Source organism: Triturus cristatus, chromosome 3_2, assembly GCF_964204655.1.
Source record: "Triturus cristatus chromosome 3_2, aTriCri1.1, whole genome shotgun sequence".
NCBI classification, from domain to species: domain Eukaryota; kingdom Metazoa; phylum Chordata; class Amphibia; order Caudata; family Salamandridae; genus Triturus; species Triturus cristatus.
In genome coordinates this window covers 979,357,758-979,383,442 of record NC_140584.1, presented here as the reverse complement: position 1 = coordinate 979,383,442, position 25,685 = coordinate 979,357,758, and the positions used below count along the sequence as shown (strand labels likewise).

Genomic DNA, 25,685 nt, shown 5'->3' with positions numbered 1-25,685 from the left:
CCTCATGTTTTCAGTTTCCCTGTTAACATAAAAAAAAACAATTCCGTCCTTCTCTATATGGCGCTTCATACAATGCTCAATAAAACCAAAATGATAATTTGATTTTGATCTACATAATCTATGTATAGCATTTTAAGTGACGTGCTTTTGTTGTAGACAAATATGTAACATTTCATCGCAGGACCCTGTTATCATGAAAGCTGTAGTTAAAACTGGCTTGAGTAACACCACACCAATTACAGTCTATTTCTTTCAGACCATTGTTATTACAAAAGCTGATAACTAGAGCAAATATGAGTGTACTGTGGTACTATGTGAGATTCTGGATACCAAAATACTCTCTGCAGGCTTTAATGCAGTGCAATAGTACTCCACCTGTATTATATCCTTAGTCACTTTTAACAGTGCCCTTCCATTTCGGATGCTTTGCAGCAGTTTTAAGATCTTCTTACAGTTTCTCGTTGCTCAAATGAATGCATATTTCTGATATTTATAAGTTCCCCTCATCGTCATTGCTTGATTTTGCCCTAGAGAAAGTGTCTCTCATACATACATGCAACAGGCAGCAGCTACCCCTCCCCCCCAGCGCCTTGAGACTCTCATGGGTGAGTAGTCGCGCTTTATAGGACATCTGATTGTTTGAACAGACCCTAATCAGGCGGGAGATTCCCAATTTCTGGAGCCAAATATGGCTTTATTTTGGCTGTCTCTCGTCTGAAAATGCCTCTGCTTCAATAAAAATCAATGTGAGACAAAGTCTCCCGATTCTTTTTTTTTAATCTCCCACCTTCCTGTTGGCGTGTATGCTCAGTCGTTGAACGTCACTCATAATTACACTGAAACTATGAAAATGTCACCCACAACCTATCTGAAACCTTGGCAGCTATGATTACAGCAAGGTAAACGTAACTCCATTTAACCAAAAGAAGAAATCTAACAATAACTGTGCACTGTAAATGCAAAAAACTTGAGGAAATTCCACATGTTGCCAATGAAACCCAGTGGTGAACATCACATCTCCTTAGTTACGCATTTTGTTTTTGCTGTTTTTGCCTGTGCTTACCGAAATACACTGTAATCGAGATCAGGTTCTCCCAATTGGCAAGAGGATGTGGCCGAACAACCAGAGCTGCCGACCTTGGAGCTGGGGAACCAGCATCTGGCGTCGACTCAGCATCCTGTGATTGTGGGCAAATCACTTATTCTCCCAGTGCCTACCAAAAATGATGTGTCCTTGTGTAGCGTAAATGGTGCTCATTCATATAAAGCGCTCCAATATCTTTGAGTCGAGTTCGCGGTATATAAATGTACACAAAAAAAAATCTCCACTGACCTATATTTTTTAGACCAGTTCGATCTCACCTTGTAAACCCCGCCCTACGCACAGCTCATTCCCCGCCGCCACCCATGCCCGAATGGCAGTAGGAACCATCGAGCCTCGGAACCTTTCTTTCGTGCTCTCACAGGCAGCGTGCAGCCCGGATGCTGAACAGCGACACCGTGTTAGAGAGCAGAGGAGAACAGAGCATGGCAGCAGCAGGACTGAGCAGGGGAGGACAGGTGGGGGAGTCGGGCTGGCCCGGGGGTACGGGATAATGGGGTACAAAGCAGCGCTCTAAGCTGATCCTTGTAAGTAGTGTATCCAGTCCGTCTTTCATTTATTGCGTTTTACGAGGGTTTAATTTTCCCATTGCAAATGCAAGATTGCAACCCCAAGATGCAACTAGGAAAAGTAACAACTGGATGAGGTACTCAAGCTGGCCGCGAGACAACTTGAGATCTGTGCGAGGGGATAGTCACAGCCGGAGGGCAGTAAGCCAGGCAGAGCAGCGGCCTTCTTAAAAATGGTCAGGTGGGGTGATGGGGCATACGAGTAGGGTGTGGGGTGAGAGAGAGAACGGAGGGCTGAGGTAGAGTACAGGACCTCGGTGATGATAGCAGTGTTGTTGCCTCACTCCAAGTCGTCGTCAATTAACCATGTTTCCGGTTAGGCGCGTTCATTTGACAGCTTAAACTGACAATCTCTCATCGCGATCACTGTAAAAGCGAAAGTGATCGCGATTGCGATGACGCATGGTAGGGATGCGCGCGCAGCAGCGGGGGGAGGGGTATGGTGCTGAAGGCTGGCGCAGGAAAGGCAGATGACTGGGCGAGGTGGGAGGGGGGAATGCGGGGAGCAGCTGTGCGCGTGCATGCCATCGTGCACTGTAGCTTGTCGCCAGCACAAAAATGTGGGTAGCACTTTCTAAACCCACCTACTAAATGTCTCGCCAGATCAGCGCATGCGCTGGGTCAGGCGAGACCTAAAAACCTGAAGTCCAGTGCATTCCTAAGAGGGAGATAGTCTATTTCCACGGTAACGCAAATGTATTATTATGTCTCAAAATAGCCCAATAAGGAGGATATATTTTGGAAGTGGATCAATTCACCAAGTTGGTCTTTTGAAATTTGAAATGTATGGCTTCTGTCCACCCTTAAGTAATGTTTCACAATATCATTTAACCAGTTAGAAGTGGAGACATGAAAGAACCATCAGTCTTCTCTGCTTTTATAGTAGTAACAGTGATTGGTGCCTATTATACCGGAATACTAAAGCGAGTAGTTTTGGATGCAGGTCGGAGAGTAGGCAGTAGGGCTGAGCAGAAGTCAATCAATCAATCAATCAGTCATTTGTAAAGCACATTACATACCCGCGAGGGTCTCGAGGCGCTGGGGGGGGCCTGCTACTGATCGACCAGCCAGGTCTTGGGTCTGTCGTAGGCTCAGTGGGAGGGTGTTCCATGTCTTGGCGGCGAGGTGGGAGAAGGATCTCCCGCCTGTGGTTGTTCTTCGGATGCGCGGGACGGTGGCGAGTGAAAGGTCGGCGGAGCGTAGCTGGCGGTTGGGGATGTAGAAGGAGAGCCATATGTTGAGATAGGCTGGGCCGGTCATGTGGAGTGCCTTGTGTGTGTGGATGTGGAGCTTGAAGGATATCCTCTTGCTGATGGGGAGCCAGTACAGGTCCCTCAGGTGGGGGGTGATGTGGCCGTGGCATGGTATGTCGCGGATCAGTCGTGCCGAGGCGTTTTGGATGTGTTGTAGTCGTTTGATGAGCTTGGTCAGGGCTCCCGTGTAGAGGGCGTTTCCGTAGTCGAGTCTGCTGCTGTCGAGGGCCTGAGTAACTGTCTTTCTTGTATCAGTCGGGATCCATCTGTAGATCTTGCTGAGCATGCGGAGGGTGTTGAAGCAGGAGAGGAGACGGCGTTGACCTGCTTGGTCATTGAGAGAGTTGAGTCGAGGATGATTTCCAGGTTGCGTGCGTGGTCGGTGGGTGTCGGGGCTGCTCCCAGTGCCGTCGGCCACCAGGAGTCGTCCCAGGCTGAAGGGTTGGAGCCGAGGATGAGGACCTCCGTCATGTCCGAGTTCAGCTTCAGACGACTGGTCTTCATCCAGTCGGTGACAGCCTTCATTCCTTCGTGGAGGTTGGCTTTGGCGGTGATGGGGTCCTTGGTGAGGGAGAGGATCAGTTGAGTGTCGTCGGCGTAGGAGATTATGTTGAGGTTGTGCTGTTGGGCGACGTGTGCTAGCGGGGCCATGTAAATGTTGAACAGAGTCGGGCTGAGGGAGGATCCGTGGGGTACGCCGCAGATGATCCCGGAGGCTTCAGACCGGAATGGGGGGAGGCGTACGCTCTGGGTTCTGCCGGAGAGGAAAGAGGTGGTCCATTCCAGAGCCTTGTCTCGGATCCCTGCGGCGTGCGCGTAGTGTGCGGTGGCAGACGGTGTCGAAGGTGGCGGAGAGGTCTAGGAGGATGAGTGCTGCGGTCTCGCCGTTGTTCAGCAGGGTCCTGATGTCGTCGGTGGCAGTGATGAGGGCGGTCTCGGTGCTGTGGTTGCTGCGGAACCCTGACTGGGAAGGGTCCAGGATTCTGTTTTCTTCGAGGTATCGGGTTAGCTGTCTGTTGATGATTTTCTCGATGACCTTGGCCGGGAAGGGGAGCAGAGAGATGGGCCGGAAGTTCTTGAGGTCTCTTGGGTCAGCCTTGGGTTTTTTCAGTAGGGCGTTGATCTTGGCATGTTTCCAGCTCTCTGGGAAGGTTGCGGTCTCGAGGGATAGATTGATGACGTTGCGTAGGTGGGGTGCAATGGAGCTGCTTGCTTTGTTGAAGACGTGGTGCAGGAAGGGATCTGACGGAGAGCCGGAGTGGATTGTGCTCATGGTCTTGATGGTGTCATCGATGCTCACGCTGGCCCAGGCTGGCAGGGGGTCATGGTCGATGGTGTGCGGGGGGTTTGTTGTGTTGCTGTCTGTTGGGTCTGTCTGGGTGTTGAAGCTGTCGTGGATGTCTGCTATCTTGCAGTGGAAGAAGGTGGCGAGGGAGTCGCACAGGGCTTGTGAGGGCGGGATGTCGTTGGTGTTGGAGCTGGGGTTGGAGAGTTCCTTCACGATGTTGAAGAGCTCCTTGCTATTGTGTGCATTGTTGTCGAGACGGTTTTTAAACAAGGTTCTCTTGCCGGCCCTGATGAGGTGGTGGTGGTTGCGGCAGGCGTCCTAGTGTGCTGCGCGGTTGTCCGGAGTTTGTTCGCTGTGCATGTTGATGAAGTCGGCGATGGAGTCGCTGAACTGGGGGTGGGGTCCAAGGGGGCGGTAGACGAGGGTGCCTCTGAGGGTGGAGTTGGGGTCTGTGTGGATCTGGAAGTGCATGTGTTCGGCGGTGCTGAGTGCGTCGTCGGTGCTAGTCGAGACCCTGATACTGTTCTTGTGGACGATGGCGATTCCTCCTCCGACTCCATTGGTGCGGTCTCTGCGGGTGATCTTGTAGCCGTCTGGGGTGGCTATGGCGATGTCGGGTGCGGAGTAGTCGTTCAACCAGGTCTCTGTCAGGAAGGCGACGTCCGGGGATGTTGTGTCGAGCAAGTCCCACAGCTCGACGGCATGTTTGCACGCGGAGCGGGTGGTCAGTAGTATGCATCGCAGGTGGGTGCGGTCTTTCTTGGAGGGTGGTTCGTCGGTTCTGAGGCTGGTGTAGCTGCAGTTCCGGCAGGTGAAGGGACCGTGTGTGCGTTTTGGGCCTTGAAGCAGGTGTGGGTCTGTCCGGGGTTCAGGGCGTGGAGTGTGCTGGCATCGTAGCGCGGGCAGTCGTGGCACAGAAGGCAAAGGGCACAAAATCAATAAAAAACGAGTGGCACAGAAGGCAAAAAGGGCACAGAAATACAGGGGCAGCTAAGAATCAGAAGGCAAAAACGGGCAGAGAGGCATGGGGGCAGCGAGGGGAACAGAAGGGAAAACCGGGCAGAGGACACCGGGCAGCGAGGGGTACAGGAGAAACCGGGCAGAGACACAGGGCAGCGAGGGGTACTGAAGGAAACCGGACAGAGACGCGGGGGCAGCGAGGGGTACAGAAGAAACCCGGCAGAGACACGGGGGCAGCGAGGGGTACAGAAGGAAAGTAACCGGGCAAGGACCACATCCAGGCAGCGGGGGAAGACAGACAACAGCAGTCACAGACACAGCAATGAAAATACAGGCAATACAATAAAAACAATAAGGCAGAAGATGAACAAACTTATGGCCTACCACTAGCCACCAGGGATGACGCGCAGGTGGTAGCCTGCGGGTGGAGGAGGGCCTCGAACTTCCTGAGCAGCGGGAGCTGGGGCAGGGACACACAGGCGGAGCTGTGCGGAGGGGGAGCGACCTACCTGGTGGGTCAAGGGTCGCTTAACAACAACTCAAATAGGTAAGTCCTCCTAAATAGCATGCTCAGACTTTCTCAAGAGATTTTCAGGGTTCCCAGAGGATCCAAGACCAGAGGTAAAGCTCTGAGTAATAGCCCAAGGACAGGGGTCAGGAACACCAGGATCAAGAGCAGTGGCAAATTCCAAATCGGTTACTGGGATTCTTGGGAGCAAGATCCAAAAGCAGGAAGGCTCTTAAGTGCCACGAGAGTTCCCGGACACACAGATGGCCAAACTCCTCTTCCACATTTGGGAGGTGCCAGCACACTAAATTACGTGTTGATCCCTTTGTGGTACTGACTAAAGACACTTGTTCTTCCCTGAGCACCTGGAATGTGTATCACTTCCTCCGCGCTATCTACACCAGTGAGCACAGGTTGCCTGGCTTGAGAGACTCCAGGACCATTATCCTTATGGCGTGCTAGAGGTTCATTGTCCCTGATAAGTATTTTTATAGGGATACAAAGGCTACTACATGTGCAGTTGACCACATAAAGAAACAGTCTTTCTGGCATAGTTTCTCTACAGCTGTAGGATGGGTGGTGTGCATAAGAAAGTGGGTATAAGAGACGATCTTGTAATTGTTTGAATTTTGGAAAATTACTTCCCACAATTTGGTTGGTGTATGGTAACCTGACTCTCTGTCTCCCAGTCCTCTTGAAGCATCATAAGGGCAGCCACTGGAACAGAGGCCCACCAGGATGCCCACAGTATGGCAGAGAGTGGGCTTGCCATTGATGGACCATCCACAGGACCTACAGAGTTGCTTGCCTTGGAGGATGGTCGTACCACTCATTACGTGAGCTGTTAAAAAACAACCATAGAGATTGGCTACAAGAGATCGTTGTAGCACTTCTGGAGGATAACCTTTGGAGATGACCTGCTGGTGAGGCTTTCAACGTCCCTTGCCCACGGGCAAGAGGGGAGCTGGTTTCCTGGAGCTTGGTGTTCAGAAACCCCTCCCAGAGACCTGCTGCAAGTCTAGGAGCCATGAGATAATGATGGACTGGAATTGTGGGTCATGATTTAAAAAAGATTGAGGTTTTCGTCATTGCGCAACACTCAGTCATGGGAAGAGCATGCCTGGGTGTCAGCTGATGATACTGACTATAGCAGGAACGCCTTGTTGCCGGTGCCACCAAAGGGAAATTTAAGGCCTCCTTTTTCAAGGCTCTGTGGGTAAGAAAAATTAACAATTTGTACCGACTGAAGGTGCAGTGGTTGGTAACCATTTATTAAAGTTCTGATTAACAGCGGTATTTAATGGTATAGAGAGAGTGCAAGGTACCCACTGCAGTGCCCACAGCCTGGTGGAGCTTCGCTCTCTGCAGAGAGGAAGACCTATGATAGCAGGCTCCTTCCTGCCTCACATCGGCAATTGAATCTTGCAAGCTCTTATCCTGTGCTTCAGGCTCTGCACAGATTGTCCCCACATCACATGAAATAATGAATCCATTTGCGCTCTTTGGGGCCATAAATCATTTAAAGAGGGCAGTGACAGCTGTGAATTACTGCCCCGACTCGGCGAGGGCACAGATGCCGCTTAGACTGATGCGTTCCTCGCTATCTCAGAGCCGGGCCCGATAGGTTCTTGTAAAAGGATCGGTTTTCAAGGTCATCTGTACTCTGGCTCAGATTTTATTCTAACATATTTATATTGTGCCTTAGGGCAAAGTACCGAGCAGAGCGAAAGCCAGCGTAACAAGCACAGAGGGGGCTATTCACGAAGGCGTTCTGGAGTACGTAACGTGGTACTTCTGTACGTACTGTTGCAGGCATTTGCGTGGTGACGCAAACCATCTAAAATAGTAGTTCTCAGAGAATATTCAAGTTTACAGATAGGGACATGGACGTGTCGGGGGCGATTCACAAAGGCATGTGACAAACAGTGTGTAAACGAATCCTTCTGTTGTACTAGTTAACGTACTGACGTGTGAATAGTTTACAAAGCACTTCAGGTATAACACAATAAACTATTAAGGGTAGACAGATGTTATCAGAATGTCCAGGTTCTACGTGCGATTTCCGCCTCTTGAAGTCTGTTGCATTTTATTAGGAATTGTGTGGTGAAGGAACAGGTTTTACAGAAAATTGCAAAATGATTAGGCGGGTTCCAAAGGTCTGAAGTTCCAAACATGTCTCGTGGGAATTCCTTAGATGAAAAAAGACTCCCACGCACTTTGTGCATCCTACGCGCTGTTTCACGGCGCTCCGGTGTACACTTGCGGTTCAAATGACTCCTGTTTCCTTCTTCTGCCATTTAAACTGCTGTGAGAATCTGGGTAAACACGTTAGAACAGCCCTATTTATTGCTTGAAAACATACATTTAGGTGGCATCGTGAAAGAGTGGGGTTGGGGGCTGGTGCTTTTCTTGAATGTTCTCTTAATCTGCAGAAAGATTCCAAGGAAAAGTGTTCCAACACGACCGTATTTCCAAAATTGTACTCGGACTTGGCCATTTTAATTCTATTCTATTCTTCAGGATTCATAAAGCGGAAGGGCGTCTCAGCGCTATAATATTATGATGACTGAAGTCACCCATGACCTATTGTGCAGCGGCGGGATATCTGCAGAGACCCTCAGATGCGCGGCGCAGGGGCTGTCTTCAGGTCATGCCTAGGATCACGGCGCCGGCTGCTGCCTCGGTACAGATGTGCCTCGTGCTCACTGATCCATGCGACACGTATGCAATGACCGGAAGTGCAGGGGTCTGCGTTGCATTAGAGATTTCAAGGTTCCCGTCGCTTTTCAGAGCCATGCAAAAGAAATGGAATCCTGTAGCTCCTCTTGTCTGAAGATGTTCTTCAGAGTATCCTATTAATGTGATAAAATCACCCGCTGAAGACCCGCCCGGGAGCGCTTGCTGAAAGGCGCAACGGATGTGGATTTCACTGACACTGTGCCAGGGAGAGAATTTTATCACGCTAAACTAGAGCGGTCTTTGTTTCTGTTTATTTCAAAGTGTTAAAATAAAACACAAAACGTCAGCAGACCTAAAAGTCTAATTTGCGTTTCACACAAAAATAGGAAAAGGCACAGCACACAACAAGGCAACAATTGCTATTTCAGCTCATCAGGGCTCTCGCTCAAAAAGTCGGTTGGAGCGTATATTGGTAAACTGTGCATAGCTTCTAATACGTGTGATCCACCTTTCTCCAAATACAAATCTATGGATCATAAACATGTGACAGAAACAGTTACTTAAACTTTACTATCAAATGAGCAGGAGGCAGATGCTTCTCATGGCAAAATGTCAGAAGGGGGCGCCAGAGAGCAGGCGCGCAAGTTGGCTGCACTTATGTGAGGCTCTGGCAGTCTCGGGACATAAGCCGCCATCATCCTGCATCATCAGGTCATATTGAGTCTCAACAAATGGCAGGCTGCATTCCTGATACCTGCAACCTTTCTGCTCGCAGGCACCCGCATACAGCCACAATAATCAACAATATTTGTGCGTGACACCCTGAGCCACCACACCAACATGGCGGGCGCCTTAAGATATGGGAAGTCCAAGTGGGGCCGCGCGTTGCTGCTGCTGTGACTACCTGGCTGACAGAATCCTCTTGGAGGTGCGTGCGACTCACCGCAGTGCGGTGGGGGAAGGGATATACCCACCCAGGACCCCTAAAGCTTCTCTGAGGAGGCCGCTATGCTTACTGGAGACCAAACAAGAGGCACGCTGGCCCAGGCCGACCCCCGCTTGAATACACCGCGCAATTGACTGAATGAATGCAGGCGAGACCAAGATAGGGGAGATCACTACCCAAGGGAATGTGGTGACCCAGGATAGGCCACGTGTATGGGGACAGGAACGCCGCAATACAGAGACGGTGAGTCAGTGTGTTGGTTAAACCGGAAAGACCCCGAGCGGTCTTCCGATACTTTTATTTATACCCTCGAGGCGAGCCCGCCTCGAGGGGTGGAGGATGCGTGTATGTGTGTCTACATTGTATGGTAGAGGCCGAGTGGCACTCTACATCCCTCCAACATTTTAGATAGTGTCCTTCATTTCGAAAGTCTCTCTCAAGGCGAGGGGCAAACATAGTCTCGGAGTCTTTGACTTGGTGCTGGGTTATTGCGCAGCCTGGAGCCTACTCCCCTGTGGGACACACCGCTCTCACCCTGGCCCCGGGGGTCATGCTCTTCCGCTCGGGTTTGACTCTCCTGACGGTCAGTCGGGGTCCGACCGGAGGCTCCTGGCGGAGTGCCCCCCCATTGCCTCGGGGACGCCCTCTCCGGGGTGTCGGCTCGCTCCGGGAAGTCAAACGGCTCCTCACTCGCGTCTTCACGCGATGGCTCTCCCGCCAGTTCCTCTCCGACTCTCTTGAAGTACGATGCGTTCCTGGTCACCCTCACATCGCCTCTTCCGGCTGTTATCATCGTTCCTTTTGCCGATAGCACCGTCCACACCTCTGGTTCAAAAGGCGTCCTGAACTTCCATCCCGGATGTCGGTCTTTCACTATGACCCTGTCTCCAACCACTATGCGGTGTTCGCGGGCTCTCCGGTGTTCACTGGCTTTGTTGTTAGCTCTCTCTCTCCTCTCCTGTACTGCAACATCATCCCGTGCCGGTGGGCTCCAGGATGGATCCGTCGGTATTCCATCTCGTGGTGCTTCTTTAAACAGGAGATGTGCTGGGGCACACTTCGTAGTGCAGTGCGGTGTATGCCGATACGCATCAAGGAACTTAGTTAGTGCTGCTTCCGCATCCTGCCCCTGCTCGACGGCAATGCGAAGAGCTCTGTTCAGTGTACGCATCAGTCTCTCAACATCGCCGTTCGCTTGAGGCCACAGAGGAGTGATTCGCCTGTGCCGGATCGCACGTTGTGCCATGTAGTCCCTGAACTCCTGGCCCTGGAAGGGTGGGCCGTTGTCCGACCGGACCACCTCCGGGTTCCCCAGCATGGCGAAGGTCCTCTCCAGAGCCATCCGGATGTGTTGGAACGACGTGGACTCCACCACCTCCACCACCGGGAATTTCGTATACGCGTCCACCATCACCAGCATCTGCCTCCCATCCGGGAAGCTGCCGAAGTCCACACTCACATGGCACCATGGGCGAGGACACGGTTCCTCCGTGATGACCGGCGTGGCTGGTGAGTCCGCTCCTGTGATCGTACATGCTCTGCATCTTCGTACCAGCTCCTCGACCTTCACGTCCATGGCCGGGAACCAGACCTTGTGTCTCAGGCGGGCCTTGGTCTTCGCCATCCCCTGATGGCCCTCATGCGCCAAGCGCAGACACCTCTCCTGAAGTGCGCAGGGAACAACCAGCAGGTGGCCTCGTAGCACTGTGCCGCATTCTCCCACACTCAGCTCGTGGCGGACTTGCCACATCCGCTGCTGGGCATGTTTCTCCTCCTCCGTGAGCACCTGGTTGCCTTCTAGAAACCTTTTCCAGTTGTGGGACGCCAGGGCTTCCTTGACTTTAGTCAGGGTTCCATCCTGTTCAGTCACCCGGCCAACTTCCTCCAGGGTCATCGCGTCCGGGCAGGCATCTCTGCCAATCATCTTCACGTAGGCGTCGGAGTACCCAACGTCCGCGGGGACGCACTCAGGGGGAAGGTCTTCAGGGTGCCGGGACAGGTAGTCAGCCGGATTGTGCGCTCCGGGACGGAAGACCACTGTGAATCGGTATTGCTGCAGTTGTACCGCCCAGCGTTCAATCCGTGGCGGGGCTAACCGTGTGGTGCCTCCAAACAGTGGGACCAGCGGTTTGTGGTCCGTGACTACTGTAAAATCCTGTCCGAACAGATACAGATGGAAATGCTGGCAGGCCCACTTGATCGCGAGGGCCTCTCTTTCAATCTGGGCGTACCGCGTCTCGGTGTCAGACAGTGCCCGACTGGCATATGCGACCGGCTTCCATGTGCCCTTGTCGTGTTCCTGGAGCAACACCGCTCCGAGGCCCACCGGACTGGCATCCACGATAAGCTCCGTCGGCTTCCCCGGGCGGAAGTACGCCATGACCGTTTTGTCCTGTAGGGCCGCCTTGATCTTCGCAAACGCCGCATTGGCCTCCACGGTCCACCGCCAGGGCTGGTCACTTCTCGTGAGGGCACGGAGGGGTTCTGACAATGCCGCCAGGTTCGGGATGAATCTCCCGCAATAAGTTGCCATGCCAAGAAAACTCCTCACTTCTGTTGGTGATTTGGGTATGCTGGCTGACCTCAGGGCGATCGCTTTCTTGGGGTCTACTTTTAGGCCGTCTCGTGTGAAGGTGTAACCAAAGAAATCGATGGATTCCTCATAAAACACACACTTCTCTTTGTGTAGAGTGAGGCCATGGTCCCTGAGCCGCTGGAGTGTGGCTCTTAATTGTGCGTGGTGATCCTCAAGGGTGCAGGAGAACACGAGGATGTCGTCACTCAGGTTGATCACCCCGGTTAGACCAGACAGGGTTTCCTTGATGGCATTCTGGAATACCTCTGCGGCCGACGATACCCCGAAGCTGAGGCGCTTGTACCTTCTCAGGCCCACATGCGTCGCAAACGTCGTGATGTATCTGCTGCTCGGTTCCAGCTCCAACTGGTGGTAACCCGCGTTGAGGTCTAGTTTGGAAAACCACCTGGCCCCATTAAGATCAGCAACGACATCATCCATGGTCGGCGTGACGTGGCGCTCCCTCTTGACTGCTGCGTTGGGTAGCCGCATGTCGACGCACAGCCTGATTGCCCCGGGCTGCTTCGGTTTGGGGGCGACCACCAACGGGGACACCCAGGGCGTGGGACCTGAAACCTTCTCGATGACTCCCAGCGCTTCAAGTTTTGCCAGTTCAGCTTCTACTTGGGGCCTCAGGTTGTAGGGTACTCGTCGGTGTCTCAGTGCTACCGGCCTGACCGTGGGGTCTATGTGAAGCTTGAATTGCTTTCCTTTCAGCTTCCCCAGACCTGTGAACAGCTCAGGAAACTCACTTAGAATGTCCTCCGCGTGTGCTTCGTGCACTTCGTTCGTGAAGAACACGAGGCCCAAGTCTTCGGCCGTGTGGCAGCTTAAAAGGGTGCCCCTTTTCCCTTCTGTCACATGAAACCGGGCCATGGTGGTGAGTGACCCACTCGTGACTGGCGCTTCAAACGTGCCCCTCAGGGGAAGGGGGTCGACTCCTCCATATGCGTAGATTCTCGCTCTGGTCGGGAGTAGCGGAGGTCGGTGTTCCAGGGCCTCGAATTGTTGGGAGTCCATGACATTCACTGTCGCTCCGGTGTCTATGAGCGCCTGAAGGGTAGTGTCCATTATTCTGACCGAGCACATGGGAGGCGGCCTCCGCCGGCTCCCGGACTGGCCTACAAACGATACGTAGTAGATCTCGTCGTCATCTTCTTCCAAGTCGAGGTTGGTCTGGTGCGGCGCTTCCTTTTCTGCCTCCTCGGACCCCGCGATCGACAGTTGGCGGACCCTTTGCGTGAAACCCCGCGGCTTCCTTGGGGTAGGCCGTGGCTGGCTACTGCGGCAGACTTTTGCGTAGTGGTTCAATCTCCCGCAGCGGGAGCACTCGCGCCCTTTCGCTCCACACGTGGCTGTGGGGAGGTGGTCCTCCCCGCAATTCCCGCAGGGCCCTCCGGGTGGCGGTCGTGTTCTCCCAGGCGCAGGTGTCGGCCTCCTCCGAATAGCATCCACGCGCTCCTCCTTGATCTGGGGGGTTCTGGTGGCGGTCTGCACCGGGGCAGGCTTGTGTAGGGCCGCAGCCATCTCTTCCGCCCTGACGTCTGAAAGTTCGTGCGAACGGGCAAGCACCAGGATCTGATCGAGCGTGATCCCCGGCTGGCGCAGTATCAGTTTCCGGAGCAGTTTCGACTTGCATCCAAGGATGATTTGGCTCCGTATCTCTTCCCGGTGATCGGCAAACCCACAGGTGGCCGCCCGTTTCCGCAGGCGCGCGTGGAACATGTCGATGGACTCATCTTCCAATTGTAGTGACCGTCGAAATTTGAATTTTTCGAAGTCCAGGTTTAGCTGTGGATCGAAATAGCCGTTGAGGGCCGCCACCGCGCCGTCGTAGTCATCCGCATTGCCCGTGTTCGGCAGGGTCTCGAAGAGATCATAGATTTCGGACCCCCCATAGAAAATCAACAGGGAGCGCTTAACAGTTCCATCCGTCTCACGGGTCCCCGTGAAGTAGTTGTTCAGTTGACCGACCCATGCCCTCCAACGGGGTGCAGCAGTGGCCGGATCCCACCCTCGTCGCCAATGTGGTGACCCAGGATAGGCCACGTGTATGGGGACAGGAACGCCGCAATACAGAGACGGTGAGTCAGTGTGTTGGTTAAACCGGAAAGACCCCGAGCGGTCTTCCGATACTTTTATTTATACCCTCGAGGCGAGCCCGCCTCGAGGGGTGGAGGATGCGTGTATGTGTGTCTACATTGTATGGTAGAGGCCGAGTGGCACTCTACAGGGAACACGCGAGGGAAGAGATTACGGGCCTAGCACCAAAATCAATGAGAGCTGATGAAAGCCTTGCAAAAAACGCACAAGTGCTGTGCAGTGCTCCGAGGATGCCTGAGATGCCCGGAGTGCGGCGCCTGAGAGGGCGACAGGCTGCGACCGCGGGACCAGTCGCGATGCCGGAACCAAGCTGGGCCAGATGAGCCACTGACACCGGGGGGAAATGCTGGCAAGCTCGGGCCGGATACTCATAGCGGACCCCCACAAGGTCCAGGCCTGGTCTCTCCTGACTGCCACAGTAACATCCAGGCCGCTGATACAGATGCATCTTGGGGACAGCCTTGCCTGATTAGTGCCAATATCGGCACAATCCCCAGCCCTCCCACAGCAAAACATGTAATAACTCAGACACAACACATTTTGGTGGAGAAACTTGCTGCAGGTTTATTAACATAACAATATGTCAACATGGTTGGTTAACTTACGGGCGATCCCAGGGCAGGCAGCCCCTCGCCGCCTGCCCCCCTGATGAGCCATAAAACCCGGTGGCCGTGACCAACCGGTGTTTGTCCTTTTGGGGGAGGGGATAGCCCAAAGGGCGGCCAGGACGTGACCACAGGCGACATCGCGCAGCCCGCAAGGGAGGAGGCCCGCAGCATGGGGCGAAAGCAGCGTGAGCTCCGGACGGGAGAGGCGGCCCCCCGTGGTCGGGAGGAGCACCCATGCTGGTACGGGGAAGCCTGGAGGTCGCCGAAGGAGGTGCAGGCGGGAACAGAGGGAGGTATGACCCCCGCCCTGACGGGGGGTGGCCACACACCAGAGGGTTCAACACTGCGCCACGCACGACCGCAGCGACCCACCGGGCCCGGGGCCAGCGCAGGACCAGGCCCTCGCCGCCCATTCGGGGCCCAGCCGGAGAACACGAAGGTGAGCAAGGGGGGATGGGGGGGAAATTGATAGCCTACCCGGCTTCCTGGGCAGGGGAGGACTGCAACAGCATGGGAGGCCTAGCTGCGACAAAGCCCTCCAAGACTCCAGCCAGGGGGCCCGGCCGGACACAGTAAATACCCCCGGGGGAAGGGAGGCGAAAGGGATGCCCGGGAGGGGGATGCACTCACCTAAACAGCGCGAGAGCTGCCTGGCGTGAAGGACAACCGCGTCGTTTTCCAAAACAGCGTCCAGGCAGACCAGTAGGAGGGGCACCGTCGGTCAGCCAAAGAGGCCGCTCGGACGGTGGGAAAGGTTTAAATACCTTTCCCCCGCCCCCCCCCCCCTCCTACCGGAAGTGACACTGCACCGAGGGGACCCGCCAGGGTCCCCCGACAACTACACTGCTGGCGACAGTGCCATCCTGTGGCACTAAGGCTGGCCGCCCTCTTTGGAGGGCCTCCTGCGTGGGCCCAGGGCAGCCTGGCAATCTCTCACCAACCCCCTGAAACTGTCCTGGCGACAATACTCGGACTATGGTGCAGCCATTAAAAGCACCCCATTACCACATACTACGAATGCATTCCCATTTGCCACATGCGCATGGGCGCCATGGTTGAAGAGACTTGCTGCGGCCACTGGACACGTCACATAGAGGCCTATTCATTGTAACCCTCGCGATCGGCTGTACTAATACAACATAGAATATCCTACTCTCCGCTAACTTGTGGTCTGGGCCACCAAACTACCCCACGCCCCCTATCGCTATGGGGCATCTGATATACTGGGGGATACAAATGTCTAATACTGCTGGCCGACTTGACACTACACAGCTGTGCCCTAAGTCTGCTTGTGCTCCCCCCCCCTTCCCGGTGTGGCTTGGCAGGGGTGAGGCGGGGTTGAGGCAACACGGCGCCCCAGCGCACTTTCCATTGCCACTTCAGAAATGCTGAATCGTACTCGGGCTACAGGGATGACCTGATCCAACGCTGCCACTGCTGTTGAGCAAAGCAACCTACGGCTAATGTGGGGCATTCTGATGCACCAACCAAGTGTGAGGGCGATTACGGGCTTGCGCCGCTTTACTCCTTGACAGCCTAGAGACGTCCAGGTACTGCGTGACCTGTGAAGGCACCCAAAACCGCCTCCCAGGACCATACACTTTGTGACCCTCCTCTAACTTGTGGACTGGGCCAGCAGAACACCCCTCATCATCATGAGGAATCCGATATATGGGGGGGGGGTAAGAGCGTCTTATGCTGTTGGCCATCCTAACTCAATGCACCCATGACCTAAGTCTGCTCGTAGCCCCCCGGTGAGGCAGGACTGGGACACCAATACACCACAAACGCACTTACCATTGCAGCTGCAGAACCACTGATTTCTCTTGGGACTTCAGAGGAGATGACCATACCCAACGTTGTCACTGCTGTTTGGCAAAGGAACCTAAGGCTGGCGTGGGAGCAGTCTTATACATCAATCTGATGTGAGGGCAATTATGGACTTGCATGGACCTAATCCTTAACAACCAGATACGCCCTGTCCAGCAAGATGTGCGAGAGCTCCCACAGCTGGTACCATATACTCTATGACCAGAACCAGGTACTTCAACATCTCCCAACAATATGGGCAACCAGATGGCCGTCAGACCAATCTACAGTTCGACCCTTGCCGCTCCACATGTAAACCTAATGGTGGAGTGGACCAGTCTGTCGCTGATGACCCTCCAACAGAGATCCCTGCACATGCAGTTGACATGAAAACATTACTAATGGCAATGCAACAGAGCTTAAGATCCATTGAAGCGAAAAGGGACACTATGTGCAGTAGAATGGACTCCATAACACACAAGTTAGATTAACACAATGGGCGCCTCCAGGTAGCAGAACAACTCCTTTCCACAGTAGAAGACACGGTTACAGCTTGCGAAGATCAACTACTCAGCATAGAAAAAGTCCCGAAGTTCATTGCTAAAAAGAGAAAGGACAGTGGAACCCTACTCACTAACGGAACCAGGGTAATGGTTATTTAAGGGGAAACAACGGTTCCTGTGGACTCATAAAAAACTATTCAAGCAGCCTTGTGAACTAGTGATGTACCACAAGTGAGACCCAAACCATACCCCTGACTGCCAGCCTTTCCTCACACTGAGGTAAGAGCACCTTTTGAATCAAAGTGCATCACATATCCTGCCCTGTCTCACCGCTTTCCTTTAACCATACTCTCCTCCTCTCCCATTTCCTCCTGGCAGTACCCGGACGGGTGCTCTTGTGAGTAATACCCTTTCACTTCTCACTTGTGGCACATCACTAGTTCACAAGGCTGCGCATTAAGCAATCCACATAATTCACACTCCATGTCCCCCCTTTTTATTTCTCGCATTTGTGCCGGTACATGGGCCTTATGCTCTTATTATTTCATTATAGATGTCCCTGCATCACTAGTCCTGAGGAGACCCCGTACTGATAGCGGGTCGAAACGCCGTCGACAAGCTGAAAGAGCGAACCATTGCCCAGCGCGTATTATTATATACAGTTGCTGTTTACAAAGAAATTATTCAAGAATGGTCGCCTTTTAAGATTTATGGAAACCTTGTATATAAATAAACACCCTATCACTTACGATTAGGTTCCATTTTTCACTTTGGGACACAGTGCACAAATATCTGTTCTATTGTAAATTTAAACAATGTATATAATAAGTCTCTTGTGTTTATAAAACAAGTCATAATTGTACAAATGTGTTGGTGGTTCCTTGCCCTCTGACATTATTCTACCCTCTTTTTATTGCGATTGTGCAAATTATATTGCTTGAATCATTTTTTATGAGTCCACAGGAACCCTTGTTTCCCCTGAAGTGCATTGCAGCAAAAAATTAAGACCTGGAAGCAAGGTCTCGCCCCACAAGCTACGCATTTTGGGGGTGCCACAATCCACTAATAAGGGAAAAATATAGGACTACATTGAGCGACTCCTTACTACCCTATTTGGCGCAGACTCCTTTTCTAAACTGCTCCTAGTCGAGCGCGTCCACTGTGCACTACTGGCCTGTCGACCCCCTGGAGCTCCTGCAAGACCAATTATTGCCCGCCTCCTCAATTATAGACACCGGGAAACTTCCCTACACTTAGCAAGAGAAAAGCGCCTTGCAATTTGAGGGCAATGAGGTGACCATCTATCCGGATTTCACCATCGCGGTCCAAGAGGCAAGGAGGAAGTTCATACCGGTCAAACAAAAATTACGACGAGTCACCATCACATGCGATGCTCTATCCGGTGCATCTTCGTGTTTCATTCCAGGGCAAAAACCATTTCTTTACCAGTCCTCAACCAGTTGCTGAGTTTCTGCGCAGACACTCCATCTAGTCCTCCCCGATGTAGCCACTTGCCACATCATCCAGATCCTCCTCGCCCACCTCAGACCTGAGCTGAAGCAGATACCCCTACAATGTTATCAACATTCCCTGCAGTGGACCGCAGTCTACGTCAGCCAAGTTTATATCAGCTCCTATGATGTACACTTATGACCCAACTCTTGCTTCTGTTTCTTGCTCGCCTACACAAACAGAGCCACATGAGAAGAAAATGGACTCCCCTGAACACCCTCGTCTACATAAGGAGGATACTGATTTTTGTGTTTGCTTCTTCTCTTACCACTCTAAGCTCATTCAAAGTGCTCTTGGCAGTTTACCCCCTGCTTTTCGATTCACTCAATACTTTTGCTCTTTCTTCTTTATTTCTTTACTTAACATGGTGTACTGCTACCATTTCCACCAAAGCGCTGATATGATCTCAGCCACATATGCAGCTCTTTGTAAGTTTGCTAGTGGTTTGGGCCACAAGTGTTGTTGGAGGGGGGCAATGGCTTTTCTTTATATGGTTTATTGTGCTCACCAATGCATCATGCTGATAATGCACTGTTCTTGTCCTGCACTTTCCTATTTCTCAAATCGATACATTGATCCAGCTCATAGGAACAGCCTTAACATGAAACTATATGGGGAAACGTCGGGGATCCTTTATGCATTCTCCCAACTTTATGGTTCCCTCTACATGTCCCATAGATTGGAACCCACAGATACGGACTCCTTCTTGGATGACGTAGATTTGGGTTGGCTGAGTGGCGCTCATGAAATTTCCTTGAGGAAAATATCACAGGAGACGAGATTCAAGAGGCACTCATGCAATTGCAAGCTGGCAAAGCCCCTGGGCCTGGTGGCCTACCAGCAGACTTCTATAAGACATCCTATGATTATCGCTCTGCTTAAGCCGAGTAAGCCTCATGATAAGTGTGAATTGTATAGGCCATTGTCTCTAATTAATCGCGATGTTACAATTTTAGCTGAAATACTTGCTCACCGACTTGCCCTCCTTATGTCCTTTCTAGTAAGGCCTGATTAGTCAGGCTTCATACCCGGGCAGTCCACGTCTCATATTCTACAAACTTTATTTGCTCTGATGCATGACATAGATCGAGACCTGGCAGCGGTGGCGGCCTTCCTAGACACCACCAAATCCTTTGATTCCCTAGAGTGGTACTTCTTAATGATTGCCCTCTGCCGGATGGGGCTCCCTCATCCATTTCTGGCCTGGATTGCCTTTCTATAAGAACAAACGGTAGGAAGATTTAGAACCAATGTTTCGGTTTCCGATCCTTTATGTATCACTAGAGGCACACGGCAGGACTGCCCACAACCGCCACTACTTTTTGCCCTCGTGATAGAGCCACTGGCAGCAAACTCTGCTAATATCATCAAGAATATGCACTGTGCTACCCATCCAGGTATGTTCGAGTATATATATATGGACAACATTTCCCTTTATTTGAGGGATCCACAGGTCAGCCTTGATAAAGTCCTCAGCGAATTTGTCTGGTTTGGGGGGATATCAGGAGTGCAGATTAACTGGGTAAAGTCCCACCTCTTCCCTCTCACGGCAGCTACGCAACCCTTCATCCCAGAGTACCCCTTGCAGTGGTGTCATTCTGAACTTAAATATTTGGGGGTGGTCATCTCAAAAGACGAAGAAATCATCAGAGCAAACGATGCCACAGCGCTTTACAAAATCACTGATAGTATTACTTGCTAGATTTCACTACCCCTGACACTAGTGGGTCGTATTGTGCTAATGAAAATGGTAATTCTACCCAAATTCGTATATCTATTCTGCAACATACCTCTTCCACTGAGGCGTTCATTTTTCCAAACGTTTAAAATTTGGATGATATGTCTAGCATGGTCAGGCAATCAACCCCCCATATTCAGTGGGACACCTTAACGCTGCCATTATCCAAGGGAGGGTTTGAGGTGACAGATACGCTCAAGCATGCTTGTCTTTAATTGGTACTGTAAGACCCGGGGTCACCGGGCCCTAAGGGGGTAACGTGACTCGAGCGGTTGGGCACCCGAAGGCTTAAGTGTAAAGCGACTATACAACACACACATCCCCTGAAGCAGGAAACGCACACAATAATGGACGCCACACAGTAGGTTCAATGAAAATCAATCAAGTTTATCTAAGCAGTTAGATGCAAATGCAGTTCATGAGATGGCAATGGGTATTACTTGAATACATTAGCATTAGATTCACCAGCAATTCATTATGATGCAATATGCAGTACCTGAATACATTAGCGTCAGATTCATCAGCAATTCATCATAGTTCCATTGGTAATACCTGGCGAACCTGGGGGAACGGTGAACACAGCGGTTAACCAGCGCGCTGCGCCCCTCCCACCACTAGCGTTTCAATCTGCCGTGGGTACCTTGCGCGGTATCTAGCGATTATCAGCGCTTTGAAATAGGACTGGAAAACGTAGCGCCACACATGGAAGACTACTAGCGCTTAAGCGCAGAACTTGAGGACCCAGCGCTACTCGTAATAACCAGGCACTAAGCACTTCAGAGCAGGACTTGAGAACACAGCGCTACTCGTAATAAACAGGCATTAAGCACTTCAGAGCAGAACTTAAGAACACAGCGCTACTCGTAATAACCCGTGCTCACTACGCCACTGGAGTCAAGCTATCCTGGCTGATGACGGCTGATAGCCAGAAACCGGTCCTAGGATGCTTGATTCCGGTCCAGGGAAGACATGGCTTGGCAGTTCGGGCTGGACTGTTCCCATGAGGCACAGGGTCAAGACTGATTTGCATATGGCCATGTCTAAACTGGGGTGGCGAAGTGGGCAAAAGAACGATGGATTTAACCCAGATCTCTTGACTGGGGGAGAATGTCTGCATTGTCAGCATTCCGTCCATCATTTGTTTGTTGTAACGCTTTTAGCCCTAAGTGGGATGGGGATTCCCAGACGTGGGACCCGTGCTCACTACGCCACTGGAGTCAAGCTATCCTGGCTGATGACGGCTGATAGCCAGAAACCGGTCCTAGGATGCTTGATTCCGGTCCAGGGAAGACATGGCTTGGCAGTTCGGGCTGGACTGTTCCCATGAGGCACAGGGTCAAGACTGATTTGCATATGGCCATGTCTGAACTGGGGTGGCGAAGTGGGCAAAAGAACGATGGATTTTACCCAGATCTCTTGACTGGGGGAGAATGTCTGCATTGTCAGCATTCCGTCCATCATTTGTTTGTTGTAACACTCGTAATAATCAAGCATTAGGCACTTCAGAGCAGAACTTAGGAACACAGCGCTACTCGTAATAATCAAGCATTAAGCACTTCAGAGCAGAACTTAAGAATACAGCGCTACTCGTAATAGTCAGGCATCAAGCACTTGAGAGCAGAACTTAAGAATACAGCGCTACTCGTAATAATCAGGCCGTAAGCATTTCAGAGCAGACATTAAGAATACAGCGCTACTCGTAATAATCAGGCCTTAAGCACTTGGTCCCCTTGTACGCGGCAGTCTAGCAGCAAGGTGGAAATCCCACGGAGGGGAATCAGAGTCTCCGATGCAAGGGGGGAAATCCCACGGAGGGGAATCAGAGTCTTCGATGCCAGGGGGGAATCCCACGGAGGGGAACCAGAGTCTCGGAGTGCGGTGCCGCTCCCGATCGACAGGGGGCGCACCGGGTCCTCCACCAGCCTCCCGGGGAGCAGGGGGGTGAGTCCCAGGCCTCCGCACGGCCACGCTACCTCCCAGTCCCCGGGGGTTACCTTGATCTCGGCGTCCTTGGGGTCGGGCAGTCGCTCAGGGGTTCCTCACCTCGTCGGGTCCCGCCGTCAGTGCTCTCAGCGGCGAGGGCGGCGACGCGCAGTCCGCCCTCGTCACGTGGGTGCCGGGGGGCGGCTTCACGGCCTCTCACGACTCCTGCAGATGCTGCGACGGGGCCCCGGGCTTCTCTGCGGGCCCCAGTTCAATGAGGGCAGGCTTCTGGTCCCCGCACCAGGGGGGGGGGGGGTGACAAATTAAGCAGGGGCAACGGCAGGCTCAGCGCTCCGCGCCCGATGTGGGACTGACTCGGGGGGATCCCAGGCAAGGTCGGGGAGCGTAGGGGTCACAGCGCTAGTACCTGGTTGATCCCCCAGCCGTCCAGCAGTCACTTTCAGCTTAGGTGTCAATAGGGAGCTTCAGCATTAGGTTTCAGCATTCAGTTTCAGCATGAAGTTCCAGCGTTTAGTTTTAGCAGTCAGTTTCAGCATGAAGTTCTAGCGTTTAGTTTCAGCATTCAGTTTCAGCATGAAGTTCTAGCGATCTTTCTGGCGCAGATGTCTCTGGCGCCCTTAAGGGTTCTGTTTCTTGGGGGTAGGGATTGAGTTGGTGACTAGTTCCCTCCTAGTCAGGTTTGGCAGATGGCCCCTGGGTTCTCCTACCGCTGGCCTAGATCAGTGGGCTGTACAGGATCCCTCACTCACTTAAAAGGCAGTACCTAAGTCCTGTCACTTTCAGAGGCATAAGTCCCTGGCTAGGCCCTACCGCCTAAAACTCCTGCGTGGATCCTCCAGGTCTGCTTTACCCCAACTGGCCAACTGACTAGAAAATGTTCCCTCCCTCTGTTAAGTTGCCCTAGGTCAGGTGACCTCTTTCCAAGGCGGCAAAAGTAAAAACCCCACCTCCCTTCTAGAAGGTTCCAGCACATTCCAGGAGCTTCCTCATTCTACCTATGGGACTAAAAAGGCGGGCTGGTGTCGCAACATTGTTGTGGGGTTCCAGCCAGCTCCTGGCAGCTAGGGTGCTACTAGAAAGACCACTCTGCAGTAGCAGGGGCATGTGGCTGCCATCTTGGGAGAAGGGAGCACCTGCACCTTAACACCGATTGGCAATGAAAAGGCGCCCGGAGACCTAAGTCCAACATAAAAATGAGGGTGAAAAAAATGAGACCACCCTAGGGCTGGCAGGTCTAACACGCGTCCCCCCCAGCCGAAAGAGGGGAGAGCTACCCAACCTCTAGGGAGTTCTCATCGCTAAGGCGGAAAAACCTGGAGAGACCATCAGCATTGGCGTGGTCAACTCCGGGCCGATGTTCCACCCGAAAGTCCATCCCCTGTAGGGAAATGGACCACCTCAACAACTTGGGGTTTTCGCCTCTCATCTGCATGAGCCAGCGAAGGGGGCGGTGGTCGGTCTGAATTAGGAAGTGAGATTCAAAGAGGTATGGCCTCAACTTCTTCAGAGCCCAGACCACCGCGAAGGCTTCTCGCTCGATGGTGCTCCATCGCTGTTCCCGAGGGAGGAGTCTTCTGGAGATGAAGGCCACAGGTTGATCTTGGCCCTCGGTGTTGAGTTGCGAGAGCACCGCACCTATGACGTGCTCTGAGGCGTTCGTCTGTACAATGAATTCCTTACTGAAATCTGGAGTTGCGAGTACTGGAGCGGTACACATCGCATGTTTCAGCGTGTCAAATGCCTCCTGGCAAGCAGCTGTCCATATGACCTTGCGAGGTTGCTTCTTAGATGTCAATTCTGTCAAGGGGGTTACGATGGTACCATATCCCTTGACAAACTGGCGGTAATACCCAGTGAGGCCGAGGAAAGCTCGGACCTCTGTTTGGGTCTTGGGGGGCTCCCAAGCCAAGATGGTCTCTATTTTGGCCTGGAGGGGTTGCACCTTACCTCCGCCCACCAGGTGTCCCAGGTACACGACAGATCCCTGTCCAATCTGGCACTTGCTGGCTTTAATGGTTAGGCCAGCGCGTTGCAGCGCCTGCAATACCTCCTGGAGGTGCTGCAGATGGTCCTCCCAGGTGCTGCTGAAGACAGCTATGTCATCCAGGTAGGCCGCTGAGAAGGACTCCAGGCCAGATAGTACCTGATTCACTAACCGCTGGAATGTGGCCGGAGCATTCTTGAGCCCAAAGGGCATCACTCGGAACTGGAAGTGGTCCTCGGGGGTGGAGAATGCTGTCTTCTCCTTTGCTCCATCGGCCATGGCAATCTGCCAATATCCGGATGTTAGATCAATGGTGCTGATGTACCGGGCTGCTCCCAGCCGGTCCACCAGCTCGTCTGCTCGTGGGATGGGGTGAGCATCTGTCTTCGTGACAGAGTTCAACCCCCGATAGTCCACACAGAACCAGAGTTCCGGTGTGGTACCCGGTGGGGCCGCTTTCGGCACCAACACCACCGGACTAGCCCACGGGCTGCTGGAAGGTTCTATCACCCCCAGCTCCAGTATTTTCGCCACCTCACTCTGGATGCTATCCTTCACTCGGTCAGAGAGCCGGTAAGACTTATTCTTCACCGGTGGGCTGTCCCCTGTGTCCACATCATGGGTACACAGATGAGTGATTCCAGGCGTGAGGGAGAACAGCGAGGCGTACTGCCCCAGGACATGGCGGCAGTCCCTCTGTTGCTCTGGGGTCAAGGATGGGGAAAGGACTACACCTTCCACTGAACCATCCTTCTCCTGTACCGCTAGAAGGTCAGGAAGAGCTTCACTCTCTTCCTCTTTGCTCCCATCCGTCACCATAAGGAGAGCAAGCTCTGATCGCTCCTGGTGCGGCTTCAGGCGGTTGACGTGGAGCACCCTATGGGGCTGTCGGGGGGTCTTTAAATCCACAACGTATGTGGTCTGGCCTCGTCGCTCCACAATTTCGTACGGACCAGTCCACCGGTCCTGGAGGGCACAAAGCTCCCCAGGTTCCATGACCCACACCTTCTGTCCAACGTCCAACTCGACCGTCCGAGCGTTGCGGTCATACCACTCCTTCATAACGGTCTGGCTAGCCTCTAGGTTCTCTGAGGCCGCCTTCCACAGCTTGGCCATCTGGCTGCGGAATGCTAGCATGTAGCTGACAATATCACGGGGAAGCTTCTGCGAAGTCTTCTCCCACCCCTCCTTCACTAAACTGATGGGACCCCTAACGGGATGGCCATAGAGCAACTCGAACGGGCTGAACCCGACTCCCTTCTGCGGTACCTCCCGGTAGGAGAACAACAAGCAGGGGAGGAGGACGTCCCATTTACACCTCAAGCCCTCTGGCAGGCTACGGATCATTCCCTTCAAGGTTTTGTTGAAGCGCTCTACGAGCCCGTTAGTCTGGGGGTGGTAAGGAGTGGAGAACCGGTAGGTCACTGCACACTCCTTCCACATGGCCTGCATATAGGCCGACATAAAATTCGTGCTCCTGTCCGACACCACGACCTTGGGGAATCCCACTCAGGTAAAAATCCCCAACAGTGCCCGCGCCACCACCGGTGCAGTGATGGTCCTCAGAGGAATAGCCTCTGGGTACCGAGTGGCGTGGTCCACCA

General features: G+C 52.9%; 1 protein-coding gene across 3 annotated transcripts in view; it reads left to right on the top strand.

Moving 5' to 3' along the window:
- Positions 1-25,685, top strand: part of CAMKK1 (calcium/calmodulin dependent protein kinase kinase 1) — a 1,170,789-nt gene that overhangs the window by 1,117,845 nt on the left and 27,259 nt on the right. The window lies entirely within an intron of this gene.